Below are 14,938 nucleotides of genomic sequence, written 5' to 3' on the forward strand. Positions count from 1 at the left end.
TAATAGTAAAGGACTAAGTGATTTATGTTGCATTTAATGCTCTAAAAACCCTTTAGGTTTGAGCGAAAAAGAAATATAATAAAAACCAAGTTCCAATTGATCCAGCTGCCCAGCCAGGTTAAGGAACCAGTAATTTCTATCAGACGGGACTGGGGTTTGCAAAGCCCATGGTCCACCAATTTTGAAAAACCCTTTGCCAGGATTTTCACTGGACCCCATGTGGACTGTGCACAGGACGACGCAGACAAATGGGAGGCTCAGAAAAGTGACTTTGTTATAAATTTCAGGACAGTGAATAATGTCTACTTAGGGAGGGCTCGCTGCCTAGAAAACTGGACAAAGCAGGAGCTTTCCGGCAGAGGCAGTCTGTCCCCTGTCCCCCTCTCCCCTCCTTGAGGACATTTAGCAACATCTGGAGACATTTTTGATTGTCACAACTGGCATCTCGTGGCGAAGAGCGACAGATGCTGCTAATCATCCTACAATGCACAGGACGGCACCCCACAGCAGAGAGTCATCCGGCCCCAAATGTCAATAGCACCAAGGCTGAGAAACGCTGGTCTCAAATAAAGACACTTGAACCACCCCCCACCACCACCCCAGGCATCCAATCTCCAGTCAGGACCCGCCCCCTGAGCATCTTAGTATAGAGAACCTGTGCTGGGGAGGGAGGGGCAAGTGACTTACGCACAGACACACAGACACAAGGCTTTGCGGTCTGGAGGAGTCCTTGATGCCATTCAACCCCTGATGCCCTTCCACACCACCCCCCCCCGCAATATCAGGAACCCAAAGATATTGAGATCAGGAACCCTTCTTAGGAAGTATTCCATTTTTTTTTTTTTTTAAATCCTTCTAAGTAAAAGAAATCCTGCTCAAAAGAACCTGTGGCCCGTTTTACCTCATTTAGACCTCACAGCCCAGTAACCGGGTCACGACTGTTATGATCACCATGAGACAGAGGACGACACTGGGGCACAGAGAGCCTTAAGAAAACTTTTCCAAGGTGGCACAGCCAGCAAGTAGCAGAGCCGCGGGCGAGGCCCCGGCACTCCAGCTCCAGGCTGGCTTTCCATGGGGTTCACGCTCCTGGGCCGCCCTCCACTCGAGGGCCAGCGCGGTGACAGCACCCTGTGCAGGGCCGCAGCTCCACAGGCGCTGGCCTGGGTGCGGACACCCACCCATGTGGAGGCAGTGCCCTCCCCTGGAGGCCCCATCTGCGGGCAAAGGGCCCTGTGCTGCCTCCCCTGAGTGGCAGGGCGGGGCAGGGGCCACCCTGGGCTCAGGCCAGGCAGGGAGCAGCAGTCTGGGTCAGCGCCTGGTCATCTCCGACCACGCTCACCTGTGGACACCACCTGCCACCCCGGCGATCGACGGACGGGGCCAGCGAAGTCAGCTCCCAGGCACATGGCCTGTGCATCTGTGGGCACCAAAGCCGCCCAGCCAGGCTTCCTCTGGGCCCCTCTCTGAGCTCCTCACGGGCCCCGCTGCCAGTCAGCCTCTGGAAATGACGAATCACCGGAGCCCCCGAGGAGTCCTCATCCTTCCTCCATTAAACCTCTCCTCGGTCCTGGAGTCTGTGTCTGCTTTTGTTCCACGGCAAGAGATGGCTGGGGACGCGGGGCGGGCTGGCTGTGGTGCGGGGACCGAGGGGACTCTCCTCCTCCAGCTGAGATCGATGCCCGCGCTCCGACACCCGCGCACGGGACTCCTCCTCTGTCCTCATTTCCAGCCGACGACTCTCCAGTCTCGCCACCGGCTTCCTGTGGAAAGCCACCCAGCGTGGCACCTTCGTGTCCCCGGAAGGCCTGTGACAAGCAGGAGACTGCGTTCCAGCCAACTGTCTTCCCAGGCACATTTTTCTGATAGTTTGCAAATAGTCATATTCCAATGGAAAAATTTTTGTTTCAGAAAACAGCCGCCACCCCCGGGCGACAGCCCTTCCCCATCTGCCGTGTGTGCAACGCGGCCTCCATCCGCCCCGCCTGGGGCTCCTCCCTACGAGGCCCCCCTCTTTCCTTGCCTGGCTTGCTCGTCCCTGTAGTCGTGTCTGGGTGGCTTCTGGGAAGGGGACGGGAAATACCCGGTGTAGGGCCAGTCCCCACAGCAGGAGGACGTGGATTTTCTGGACTCCGGTCCCCTAAGGGCAATGTCTAAAGCCACAGAGCATGAAGGCTCCACAGAGCAGCACCACAGCCCGGGATGGTCTGGGAGATGGTCTGCATCCTAGAACGGGCTGGAGGGTGTGAAGAGGAGGGTCTCTTTCCCCACACTCAGCCCCACGAAGAGGAGCCAGCCAACCGCCCTAGGTTCCCAGCTGCTACAGTGTCACCTGTGGGCATCCTGAAGCTGGGGTCAGCACTTCCTGGCAGGAGGGAGAGGACTAGCGTGTCCGAGGTAGGGCTCTAGGTGGGGCCAGAGCGCCCCCTGCTGTCTAACTGCTAAGGAACCCAAACCTCAGGTAGGCCTCACAGATTTCTTTAGGTCCCTGCCCAGGGAAGCTGAGGGTGGGGTTCAGTGCATACCCCCTCCCTGGGGAGTTTCTCCTTTCGCTCTAGACAACCCCGGAGGAACCGCCAGTATCCCTGTTAATGGGAAACTCATGCCCACCATCATTTCCTTTCTCTCCCTTGCTGCATCCCTGAATGTGTCTGGTCAGGATCACATACTGGTGGCCTTCGGCAGCCCAGCCACTGGGCTCTGGTACGTTAAGAACCAGCGATGGTGAGCCACTGTTCCAGCCCCCGTGGAGTTTCCAGAGTGAGGCAGATAACCAAGGAAACAGTGAAGCAAAGATTTGAGGAATGAGTGCAGAGGGATGGGGGACCCAGTACCAAGCAAATGGATTGGGGGATGGGGTACTCTAGTGGCAGATACGGTGAGCTCTAGAGGAAAACAGAGGGAGGCAGAAGAACATGGAAAGGCATTTCTGGGGGCAGGAACAGACACAGCCAACGTCCCTCCTCATTCATCCCTTGTCCCAACTGCTTCCTCTTCCTTCCTTCTGCTCTCCCCCCTAACTCACCATGGCTCACAGTGGCTGTCCACCTCAAGAATCTACCCACCTCTCTGGGCCGGCCACTCTGGCCAGGTCCACGTCTGCCGGGATCCGTGGGACTCTCCCAGCCCTGCTGATGAACACTTGGGTTTCCTGAATCCTGCACAAACCTGTCCACAATCCGGACACTTGAGAATTCAATCCCTGGGAGATGTTTCTTACCCAGGGAACTCAGCAAAGTCTAAACCAGCCGAAGAAACAGAAATCCTCCGGGGCAAGCAGGAAAGGTATAAGGGAGTCATGCTGAGGGAAGTTTCTCTACAAGTTCAGAGGAAGGATCAAGTTCACTCTGGCCCCTTTTAAGGCCAGAGGAAGTGGGGAGGAAGGGATGTGGTCCCTATGGGCAATGGTGGCAGGTTCTGCATGGGTGGGATGGAGAGGCAGAGTCAGGAGAAAAGACCTGGAGCAGGAAGGCTCAGGATGAGTCCGCCGGATGTGGGACGTCTCAAGGAGTGATTTCCCAGATGGCAGCTGGAAGGTTGGATGCAGGAAAGAGACATAGTGAGTATACTTCTAGAGACTTCCAGGACAAAGGATGGCCAGTCTCTCTGCAGGAGCTATGATCAACCTGCACTCCAGCTAGGGAGGGTGGGGACAGCTTAAGGTCACCTGCACTTAGCAGAGCCTCAGCACTTAAACACATCCTGCAAATGACTATCTCCAGAGGCGGCCAACTTTTAACCCAAGGGCCACTTAATACTCAGAGTCCAGATCAGAACAGAATATGTAAGTCACACTCTTGTATCTTCAGCCTGTTTCAGCATAGACTGGAGATGGTAACCAAAAAATCCCTCCTGAGATTAGAGTGAGGACTGTCTATGCTATATGCCTTCCCTACCTGGCATCTAACGGCTGCTTGAAATCAGGACGACTCCATTCCACTTCTTAGGACTCACTCTTCCCAGGGCTTGGGAAGCCTCTGCAGCCCCTTGACTTGCTCCTTCAGTCTCCTCCTGACCCCTAATTAAATGGTAGCATTTTTAAGTCCTGCACACAACCTGAAGTCCCTTTACATATGTGAGCCATTTAATCCTACCACAGTGCTTTCCAGACGTGTTGTGTTCCTTCTGGATTTTAAGGCGAGAAAACTCATGAAGGACAGAGCTCCCACATGCACACAAATAGGGGTCAGAACGGGGGTTACTGGATCAAACACCCCTCTCCTAAGCCCCGGTGCACATGGCCCCACCCAGGACCCTTGAGACACGCCTTCTCCCTCCATAACCCCTCCCCTGGCAGCTGGGGGGGGGGGCATCTGTTTTGAGTCTCCCTCTTTTCCTTTCAACACACCCACATTTTCAAAGGCCAGGGAAATATATGCACACGGACGTCTGTCTTCCCCTGAAACCCAACCAGCTCCAAGTGCCTGACTCTTCCCTCCAGCCTCTGCCACCCCCCCCCCAAGAGCACTGGGTCCACTCTCTCCAGAAGGCTAGTTCAGCGTGGCCATGCTGGTCTCCTGCCCCCAATGTAGGGTCCTCAGGGGCCCCTCACAGACCCAAGCACGGTAAGGGAGACTCGCCTATCTCAAACCAGCGAGCCCTCCCGGCTCCCCTATTTTGGTTCATAGCACTACCTTTCATCAAGTCATCTCAGACCTGAAGCTGTCCCCTTGAGCCACCTCTCTCCAGGAACCTTCTCATTCTCCCAACGGTCCTCTCTGCTTGGAACCAACCCCCCCAACTGCCTCTCAGGCTGTTCCCTTTCCCCACATTCCAACTGACCAACCGCCCATCTGCAGCCCAGCTCAAATCCAAGCCCCCTGAGACTTGACCACACTCTGGCGTCTGTTAGCGTTATTTCCCAGGGTACGGTATGTCTCAGCCAGTGAATCATAAATTCCTTGGGGACGGGAACTGACTCTTCTTCCATTTTTCATCCCCACAAAACAGGGTCAGCCTGGCACACAAAGCCATCGATATATTTTGAGTAAATGAATTTGGGGATTCAGTTAATGCACGAAGTATCTGATCCATAGGGAGACTTTGATTAAAAAAAAATGGGGGCACCTGGGTGGCTCTGTGGATTAAAGCCTCTGCCTTCAGCTCAGGTCGAGATCCCAGGGTCCTGGGATTGAGCCCCGCATTGGGCTCTCTGCTCAGTGGGGAGCCTGCTTCCTCCTCTCTCTCTGCCTATCTCTCTGCCTGCTTGTGATCTCTGTCAAATAGATAAATAAAATCTTTTTTAAAAAATAAACATTTTTTTAAAAATATCAGATGTATTTCCTGACAGAGAAACATGAAATTGCCTGGCACACCCACGGCCCAGGTCTGTGCTCCAACTCGGGCAGCCATTATGCCTGCAGGTTTTATTGATTATTTATTGAGGTTGGAGACTCTCAAACATCTCTTGCGCCAATGAATAAAACAGATGTTACAGCCCACCTGGTCCAGGGGGCTTTGCACCCGAATACCAGAAGAGCTTGTTAAAAATAGAACCCCCATAGCCCCCTTTCTAAGAGTCACTAATAAGAATCTCTAGAGGGAGACCAGAGGGTGCTCACTTTTATCCGTTTGTTTTTTTAATTTTTAAAACTTTTCTCTAAGTAATTTTCCGACTGAATAATCAAGCTCCCACACACGCTTCACCCGGCTTCTCCAGATGTTAACACTTAGGTAACGGCGAACGCCAGGAGCAAAAGCAGGGAATGAACGTGGAGATGCTAACTAATTCACAGACCGCGCTCACATTTCGTCAGTTGCTCAGTAATGTCCTTTCCACGTTCCAGGAGCCAAGCCAGGGCAGCACCCAGCCCTCAGCTGTTGGAACCGACGGATCTCGGGCTATGAATGTGCTTATTCACTATGTCCCATGTTCGCGGACCATGGTCTTCGGGCGTGTGTGCAAACTGTTCAAGTCTTGTTCTATTTTTCCTTTGGAGATTTCATCCTCTGTCCCTCCGTTCTCCAGAGTTCTCTATGTATTAGGGAGCATAAGCTCTCCATCTTTGTCGAGAAGCCCTTCGTTTTGGGTGTTGCAAATATTTTCTCCCTATTTTTTAGTTGTCTTTGGACTTTATGGTGTTTGAAATCCTTTCCTTACATGGAGCTTAAGTAGAATCTACCCGTGCTTTTTCTTTTCACACTAGTACTTATATGGCTTCATTTTTTTACATCTACATTCATGAACCATCTGAGGGCACTCTTCCATGCGATGTGACCTACGAATTTAATTGTTTTGAAATAACTGCCCCATTTCCCAGCACCATTTATTAAAAAGGCTATCATTGCCTCTGAGATTCGAGATGCCACCTTTATCCCACACTCAATTTCCTTTTGTACTTAGGTTTATTTCTGCACTTTCTGTTCTATTCCACTGGTCTACTCATGTGCCACGGCCGCGCTGTTCTAATTACGAGGATTTACTTTTTGCTTTAATGTCTGGTGAACAAGCACTAATGGACCCTCCCCCTTTTCAACATTGCAATGTTTCCCTGGATATTCTAGCAAGTTTATTTTTCATATGAATCTTACTATCAACAAACCCCATCCCTCAAAACAACTCCAAGAAGTAAGAAGTCACCAGAAACTTCCTAGAAGATACCCCCAATGGCCAGAGAGTTCCTCTGGCCCACCATCAGCACAGGTGAAATCTGGCGACATCAACAAGAAGCCAATCTGTGGGGTCTTATTCTTCCTGCCTTCCACATGGACCAGAAGCCCCAAAACCAGTTCCTAGGAGTCACATGGGGTGTCAAGTGAATGGCAGGCCTCCTCCTGGCTCGCCTAGCTGGGGTCCCACCAATAGATATGAGAAATCCTTCTCCTTGGGGTGCCTGGGTGGCTCAGTGGGTTAAGCCTCTGCCTTCGGCTCAGGTCATGATCCCAGGGTCCTGGGATTGAGCCCGGCATCGGGCTCTCTGCTCAGCAGGGAGCCTGCTTCCTCCTCTCTCTCTGCCTACCTCTCTGCCTACTTACGATCTCTGTCTGTCAAATAAATAAATAAAAATCTTAAAAAAAAAAAAAGAAAGAAAGAAATCCTTCTCCTTGAAAGAGTGGATGTCACAGGCCACCTGTCATCTCTGTGATTCCCATGAACATCCCAAAACAAAGACGCCCCGTCCACCAGGGAGCTCCAGCACAGCCCCACCCAGGAGGAGCCCCTGAGCCCCCCCCAAGGATTTCACACACAGTTAGTTCCCTGAGACCTACTGAGAAGACGCAATATGCACCTTCCCCAAGTTGAGAATTTCCTTTTGTCCAAGAAGGTGCACGCAGACAACAATCTGAGGTTTGGGGTGTTTCAAAAACTGACCACTACAAAGACCACTGCCTGAACGCGTTCCTCCTACCGAATGACCTTCTCATGTTAGGGTTAGCTCTTCTCAGCTCTACAAGTAACTCAGAAATTGACGATGAATTTAACGCTTTAAATAAGTACTTTTCTTGTGGGTGAATAACAAGCATTCCTCAGTTATTTTGATGGGCAGCCAGGTTTGGAAACCAGGGGACTAGAACCAAGCGGACTGGGGTGGTGCAGCTCGGGGAGGGGGGGGTGCTCCTGTTCCCTAGCAGATGCCCTTGAGAATGCTGGACCCTCCACACCAGGCAGTGAGCAGCGGAGCTCAGCAAAGCCAGAAAGGTCCTCCGACTCACAGTGCTCGAACGATCAGTGATAACAGTCACCACGGCTGCCTGTCCATGCTAGGTTGGAGGCTGCAGCCTGTCAAGGCCGGTGCAGGTGTGGTCACCACTTTATGGGAATAGAGAGGTCAAGGCCACCCATCACGGCCGACCTGGAGATGAACAGAGGCCCCTCACTCCAGCAGCCGTGCACGGCTGTCTCCAAGACCTGGTCTTGTAAGGGTATTATGAGAAGTAGACGGCAGAGGACTTAGTGCCCCCACCCTGGAGGCATGGGCACGGCTCAGGGAATTTATGGGATGCTGGCAACCTAGAATAAGATGGAAGGGATTGGCCCTGTTCCTTCATAGAGGAGAAACAAATCCAGAAAGTGAAGAGACTTTCTGCGGATCATGCAGCCGGTCAAAGCCAAAACAGAAACCAGAGGCCCCATCTCATAGGCAAGGCTCCTGGCATTCAATGCAAATCATTTGGATGTTAGAGGCGATGCAAGGCTGCCCCCTGGTGGAAGGGCTGGAAAACTGCAGGCATCCTTTCCTGGGACCCTGAAAGGCTTCACTTTGCATGCTGGTGGATTTCAAGACCCTGACCCTCCTTGCCAGGGCAGAAGGGCGGGAGGTTCTAGTTGATTTGCTAGTGCCCTCCTGCCGAATCCCCAGGACCCTGTCAACGAAGTCCTATCAGGGACCCAACATACACAAAGCAGTTTTTCCTCCCTGCATCCCTGAAATCACAGACTGCAGGAACACCTAGAGAGAATGGCTTTTCATTCATGGGCGAGGTCCTGGGATGGATGCCGAGGAGACCGACTGTGAGAAGATAAACCTGTCTGTCTCCTCGGAGGTGATAAGGTGCTGGGCATCTCAAACACAATGTGCAGCACCCAGAAAGCTGGAGGGGAACAGAAGGGAGGACCAAATACCCACCAGCGAATCAAGGGAGGGGCTCATGGGAGGCATCATAGCTGAGCTAAGTGTGAAGAGGGAATGATTTTAGTAATGAAGAAGCCAGTAAGAAAGCCCCAGGGAAAGAAAGAAAGTAGAGACCCCCCTCACATTTCCTGGGGTCTGCTTTTCCCCTCAGCTCCTCACTCCCTGCCCACCCAAGTCCTGGGGGGGGGGTGTCTCCCAACACTGACTCTTCACAATAAGCCCCCACCCCCACCCCTCCCACTGCACCTGCCTCTCCTCTCAGGCCCTCCCCTCTCAGGCCTATCAATGAGTTAAAACTAGTTCTTATATACCTGCTGCAGAGGATCCAGAAGATTCCATACCCAGCTCTGCCCCAAAGAAAAAGCAATCATCTTAGGGGAATAGCAAAGGTTTCGAAGAATTGATGGAGAGAGAAAAGCATCTCTGCTGGTCTCAGGCCGCTGTGCAAGAGGAGCCCAGGAAACAGATTAGGAGGAGCCGGCAGACGGGAGGAAGGCAGGAAGGCCCTGGATGGACAGTACGTCTCACCTGGCTGGGAGGCCAAGGGTCTGTCTTACCACTGCAGGGCCCTAATGGCTATTTCCCCTAAAGGACAGTGAGAAACGGCTCAAGCCTAGGCATGGGGACACCTTGCAAAGCATGTTTAGAGAGACTCCTAGAACAAAGTGTGTCCTTCCCTCTGCAACTTCTCAAGGTGGGAGAGGTAGAGGGAACTCGGGCTTCACGGCTCTGATACACCCTGTCCCCCGAAAAGCCCTTCCCCTGTCAGATTCAGCCTCCTATTCTTGGGGCAGAGTTTGTGCCACCCCAGGATGAAAAGGAGGGGAAGCCACAAAGTCAAGGTTGGGTAGCAGCTGAGAGAAAACCAAACCCAAGCCGTTGACTCTCCATGCAGTACTCGTTGCTCAGTGCACATTCTCCCACCCGCTCTTGAGTCTGGGCAGGAGATGGCAGCAGAGGGTGGCTTGGGGTGGGGCCCAGAGCCCTGCCACCCATCCTTCTGAATGTGGCGTACTTAGAGGTGGGTCAGCTTCTATCCCTGGATCACCCAGTCAAGACAGGAGACAGAACTGACACAGAGGGAACAACTGAGAACAATCTGGAAGCACAGGATAGGAAATCGGGGAAATAAGAGGGAATCAATGTGAACTGTGTTATAAGAGTGACTTGAAACCTGTTTGCAATGGAGCACCAAAACCCTTCAAGGTGCAAGGAGGGGGAAGGGGCTAGTCCTACCAGATATGAAAATATATTGCTACTTGGGTGAAAGCAAGAATCCCACAAGAGCTGGGGAGCAAATAAGCTGACAAGTCCAACGTAGTCATCTTACCTGTAATAATCGCTGGGTACATGGGACAGGCAATGAATGATTCCTTGGGAGCCATCTGTCCGGGTATCTGCAGCAGAAATTTCCCTTCAGGAATAAGGAAGAGGGGAAAGAAAAAAAAAAAAAGGAATAAGGAAGGAAAGCCTTTCTAGGGATGGTTGTATGTTCTGCCACTCACCCATCTTATTAAAATGAAACTTAAAACCCTGCTGGGGGCAATGGTGCCGGCCTTCTGACCTTCCAGATGAGATACCCTTATGTGTAACAAGGGAGCAAATCATTGAAAAGAAAATACAAAAATACCGGCAAGTCCAAAGTTACCATAGTTTCTTCCCTGTGCTTCCCTCCCGAATTCACATCCCAAGAGTCCTCTGAAATCTTTTCTCCCTTGCCCTACCTCACTCCCACCCCTAATCCAGGACCAAGCCTGGAGACTTCATGCCCCGCTCTCCCGTCATCCGCTCCGCCCCCCACGCCTGCAACCGGGGCCCTACCCACCCCCCCCTTACTCGGGGGCGCCCCCTGCCGCCCACCCGCAGCCTCTGTCCCAGAGGGTCAGCACCGCCAGCCCTCGGTCCTCCCTCCCGCCCCCGCCCTCTGGACTGACACCTGGAGTCGGAGGCCCCCTCTCACCTGTCCGCACCCGAGCCAGGCGCGCGCCCCCCGAGTGCCGGAGCGCGCCGGCGGGGTCACCCTCGCAGCCTGGGCACCTGCCCGGCGCGCCGCGGCTCGGCGCGCGTTCTCTCCGCGGAAACCGCTCCTCTCCCAGGAGCGACCCTCCTCCCCCGCGTGTCGGTACAAGCCAGCCGCTTGGGGTCCGCCGCGGGGCAGGGACCCCCAGGTCTGCGGGGAGAGACACGTCCCTTTAGCGATAAAAAGAAACGGACCTCCCGGGGCCCTCTTAGCGCAGGGGGCAGCGCGTCAGTCTCATAATCTGAAGGTCCTGAGTTCGAACCTCAGAGAGGGCATGGGGGTTTTGCCGCGCTCCAATGCACTGTGAGCAGAAAAACTTGCTGCGACGGTGCATTGAAGCCCCCCGGACACCGAGACGCCGCGGACGGAGGGACGGAGACCCCAGCTGCCGGGGACCTCACTCAGCGGGAACGCGAGCCCCAGGCGGGAGCAAGGGCCATGGTCCCCTCCCAAGAATAAAAAGCCGTAAGTGAGAAAACTCGCCGTGCTGTCGCGACAGCGGGGAGATGGACAGAGCGTGGCCGAGTGGTGCGCCTGCTTTTGCAGCACTTGCGAAACCGCGTCTCCTGGACCCCTCGCTTTGCCCCAACTTCACTCGGAGCAGGACCAGGTCTCTACGTTCATTTCCGGCTGTCTCCGGAGACTGTGTCCTCGCTCCATCCCAGACCCCGCTTTCAAGAGCCCGCCCAGGTGTGGTGGGGGAGGACCTGGGCGCTCAGGGCGGGGGCGCCCCCCACGTGGCCCAGGACGGCAAGGTGGGCCGCGACCCTGGCGGCCCGGGCGAGGCCACGGCTCTACCCATAGCTCCAGCTGACCCCTGCAAGTTTTGATTATTCGGTTTACAATAGCCTCCAATTACTTTGTGATTTAGTCTTTTATTATTTAGAAGGATATTTCTTATTTTCCAAAATAGGGAAATTTCTAGTTTTTATTATTGATTTCTATCTTAATTGGTCGCACTGTGGTCATAGCGATGTGGTTTGAAGTGGGGTTCCCGAGCAAAAAGTCAAGAAAGAATCCTTGAGAGGTTTTTGGTGCAAAAAGGGGGGCTTTGTTATAGACCCGAGGTAGGACCCTGGGCAGGAGCTGAGCTGGGATTGTTGAGGGGCAAGTGACGATCTGCTTTGGAGCTGGGGGGAGGTCAAGACAAAGGAAGTTTCCAAAAGGATTTTCGTATGTTAAAGATTTAGAGGATCCTGGAGGCCTAGGTAGGGATCGTCTAGCCAAGGTGGTTTTTCCCTTTAGCAAAGCATTAACAGTAAAACCGTCGGGAATTTCTGGAGGAATGTCATACTAGGCCTGCCTCAAGTATTTGTCAATGGGCAGCAAGTTAGAAGAAAATTTAATTTTATCTCATTTTGCCTTTGTTCTTCACATCAATAAAACATATATATTATATAGTTTTTATATATGTATATTTTTTACTTATTTTTAATTTTTTTTTAAAGATTTTATTTATTTGACAGAGGCAGAGAGCCCAATGTGCGGCACAGGACCCTGAGATCATGACCTGAGCCAAAGGCAGAAGCTTTAACCCACTGAGCCACCCAGGCGCCCCTTATTTTTAATTTTTAAAGTAAGCTCTACACCAGTGAGGGGCTTGAACTCAAGGCCCTGAGATCAAGAATCACATAACTCTACCAACTGAGCCAGCCAGGCACCCTGGTCATAGAATATACTCTGTAAGAATTAAATCCACTGAAATTTATAGCTCAGTGTATGATCACATTTTGTAAATGCTTTTTGTGTATGTGGGGAAAAGTATGTATTTTGTATTGGTCATAGGCAATGAACTACATTTTCTACTCCTGTTCATCTTCTATATTCTTTTTTTTAAAATCTATGGTTTTTTGGGTCTGCTTGAAATATTACTTATTGATAAATTTGTCTGTTTTGTCAATTTGTATATATTTTGAGCCCATATTAATGCATGAAGCATAGAATTCTCCTGTCTTCCTGCTGAAATGAACCTGAATTGAACACTTACGAAGTGTTTCCTTTACTGCCAGTATTGCTTTTCATTTTAAATGTGTGGTCTAACAGTAATATCAGCTTGCTTTGTGTGTAGAAGCATCTTTTTCTGAGTTTCATACTCTATCCTTGTTTTAATGTTTCTTTTAGGGGCACCTGGGTGGCTCAGTCAGTTAAGCATCTCCCTTTAGATCAGGTCATGATCCCAGGGTCCTGGGATCCAGTCCTGCATTGGGCTCCCTGCTCAGTGGGGACCCTGCTGCTCCCCCTGCTTCTGCTCTCTCTGAAAAAATCTTTAAATATATATGTCTCTCTTAAATATACATCTCTTTAAATATACATATATATATCTTTCTTAAACACATATTTGAGGTATTTTTAACACAGTCATACAACCGCTACAGATTAATAGGAATATTTACTCTGTTTGCATTTAATATAATTACTGGTATGTTTGGATTTAAATCTACCATTTGAATAAGGTTTCCCTTTTTGTTCTGCCTGTTTTATTTTAATTCTAGTTATTTTACTGGTACCTGGGTGGCTCAGTCTGTTCAGTGTCTGCCTCTGGCTGAGGTCATGATCCCAGGGTCCTGGGATCAAGCCCCGAATTGGGCTTCCTGCTCAAAGGGGAGCCTGCTTCTCCCTCTGCCCCTCCCCCCTGCCCACTCACATGTGGACACACATGTGCTCCCACTCACGCACACACGCTCTAATAAATAAAATCTTTTTAAAAATTTTTTTAAAAATTCTAGTTAGTTAACATATATCCTCTCTTCTTTTGGAATGCTTTATTATTATATTTATATTCATAGATTAATATCAAATTATACATATTAAGATCATACTGATTCTAAATACTAATATTAATGTTATTCTTATATTCTATTATGCCAACATTTTCCCTCTATTTTGAAACTGTACCCTTGTTTAATATTCTTTTAGTAATTAACCTAGAAGTCCCAATGCCACTACTTGACTGATGAAGACTACTGTTAACTGGGACTTTTACCTTTTTTTTTTTTTTAAGGTCATCTTGGGCACCTGGGTGGCTCAGTTGTTAAGCGTCTGCCTTGGGCTCGGGTCCTGATCCCAGGGTCCTGGGATGGAGCCCCGCTCCCTGCTGAACAGGGAGCCTGCTTCTTCCTCTTCCACTGCTCCAGCTTCCTCTTTCACTGTCTCTCTGTCGAATAAAATCTTAAAAAGAAAAAATAAAAATCTTTTTGCCCAACATGGGGCTCGAACTCACAACCCTAAGAGATCAACAGTGGTGTGCTCTACTGACTGAGCCAGCCAAGCACTCCAGACTTTTACTTCCCCAGAAAAAAATTTAGAACTCTTTTATCACTCTAGTTATTGCCTCCGCCCTTACATGGTTTTCTTCTTCCTCCTGTTCTCTCGGACACATGCGCGAGAGTGGGATTGCTGGGTCATCGGGTAACTAGGGTGAGCGCTCTGAGCTACCCAACTGTTTTTCAAAGCAGCTGCTCCCTTTACGGTTCCACTTTCTCCACATCCTTACCAACACCTGCTGTTGTCTGTCTTATTCTAGCCTTCCTAGAGGGTGGATTTGATTGGCACTTTCCCAGCGATGGTGAGCAGCCTTCCCCGTGCTTACTGGCCATCTGTGTGTCTCCTTTGGAGAAAAACCTATTCAAATCCTTTGCCCCATGTACAATTGGCTTACTCGTCTTTTTATTGTTGAGTTATAAGAATCCCTGGTGTATTTTGGATAGAAGTCCCTGACCAGAAATAGGATTTGCAAATATCCTCTCCCCTTCTGTGGCCTGTCGGTCCCCTTTCCTGATGGTCTCATCCAGGTGCTCATTTTTCATTTTGACTAACTTCATTTTTGAAGAAAAAAAACACTGCAGATGGAGTCAAAGCTCCCTCTTTCTCACTTTACGGCCCAGTTTCTCTCCCTCCCTCCCCAGAGATCACCACTATTCTGAACTTGATCTTTGCAATTCCCTAGTTGTTGATTTAATGGTGTAAAATGCACGTAACAGATCTTACACCATCGCCACCACCTGGAGGTGTACAGGTCAGCAGCATTGAGCACGCCCAAGCTGCTGTGTCACTGGGGCCACCCTCCATCTCCAGAATCCTTGTCACCTTGCAGAAGTGAAACTCTGTCCCCATCAAACACTCACCTTCCATTTCTCTCTCTCCCTCAGCCCCCTGCAACCACCCTTCTGCTGCCTGTCTCTGTGAGTGATCGGAGGCCCTCACAGGAGTAGAATCACAGTGTTTGTCCTTCTGGGACATTCCACTTCCCACAAGGCCTTCAGGGTTCATCCGTGTTGCAGCAGAGGTCAGAATTTCTTCCTTTTAAGGGCTGAACCCGACATTCCCTTGTGTGTGTATTACCGAT

At 51.0% G+C, this 14,938-nt stretch overlaps 1 non-coding gene across 1 annotated transcript; it reads left to right on the top strand.

Moving 5' to 3' along the window:
• The first annotated feature begins 10,795 nt into the window (after positions 1-10,795).
• TRNAM-CAU lies at positions 10,796-10,868 on the top strand. Its single transcript has one exon. It is a non-coding gene; the product is annotated as a tRNA-Met (tRNA).
• Positions 10,869-14,938: the final 4,070 nt, after the last annotated feature.

Source organism: Neovison vison, chromosome 7 (assembly GCF_020171115.1).
Source record: "Neovison vison isolate M4711 chromosome 7, ASM_NN_V1, whole genome shotgun sequence".
NCBI lineage: Eukaryota > Metazoa > Chordata > Mammalia > Carnivora > Mustelidae > Neogale > Neogale vison.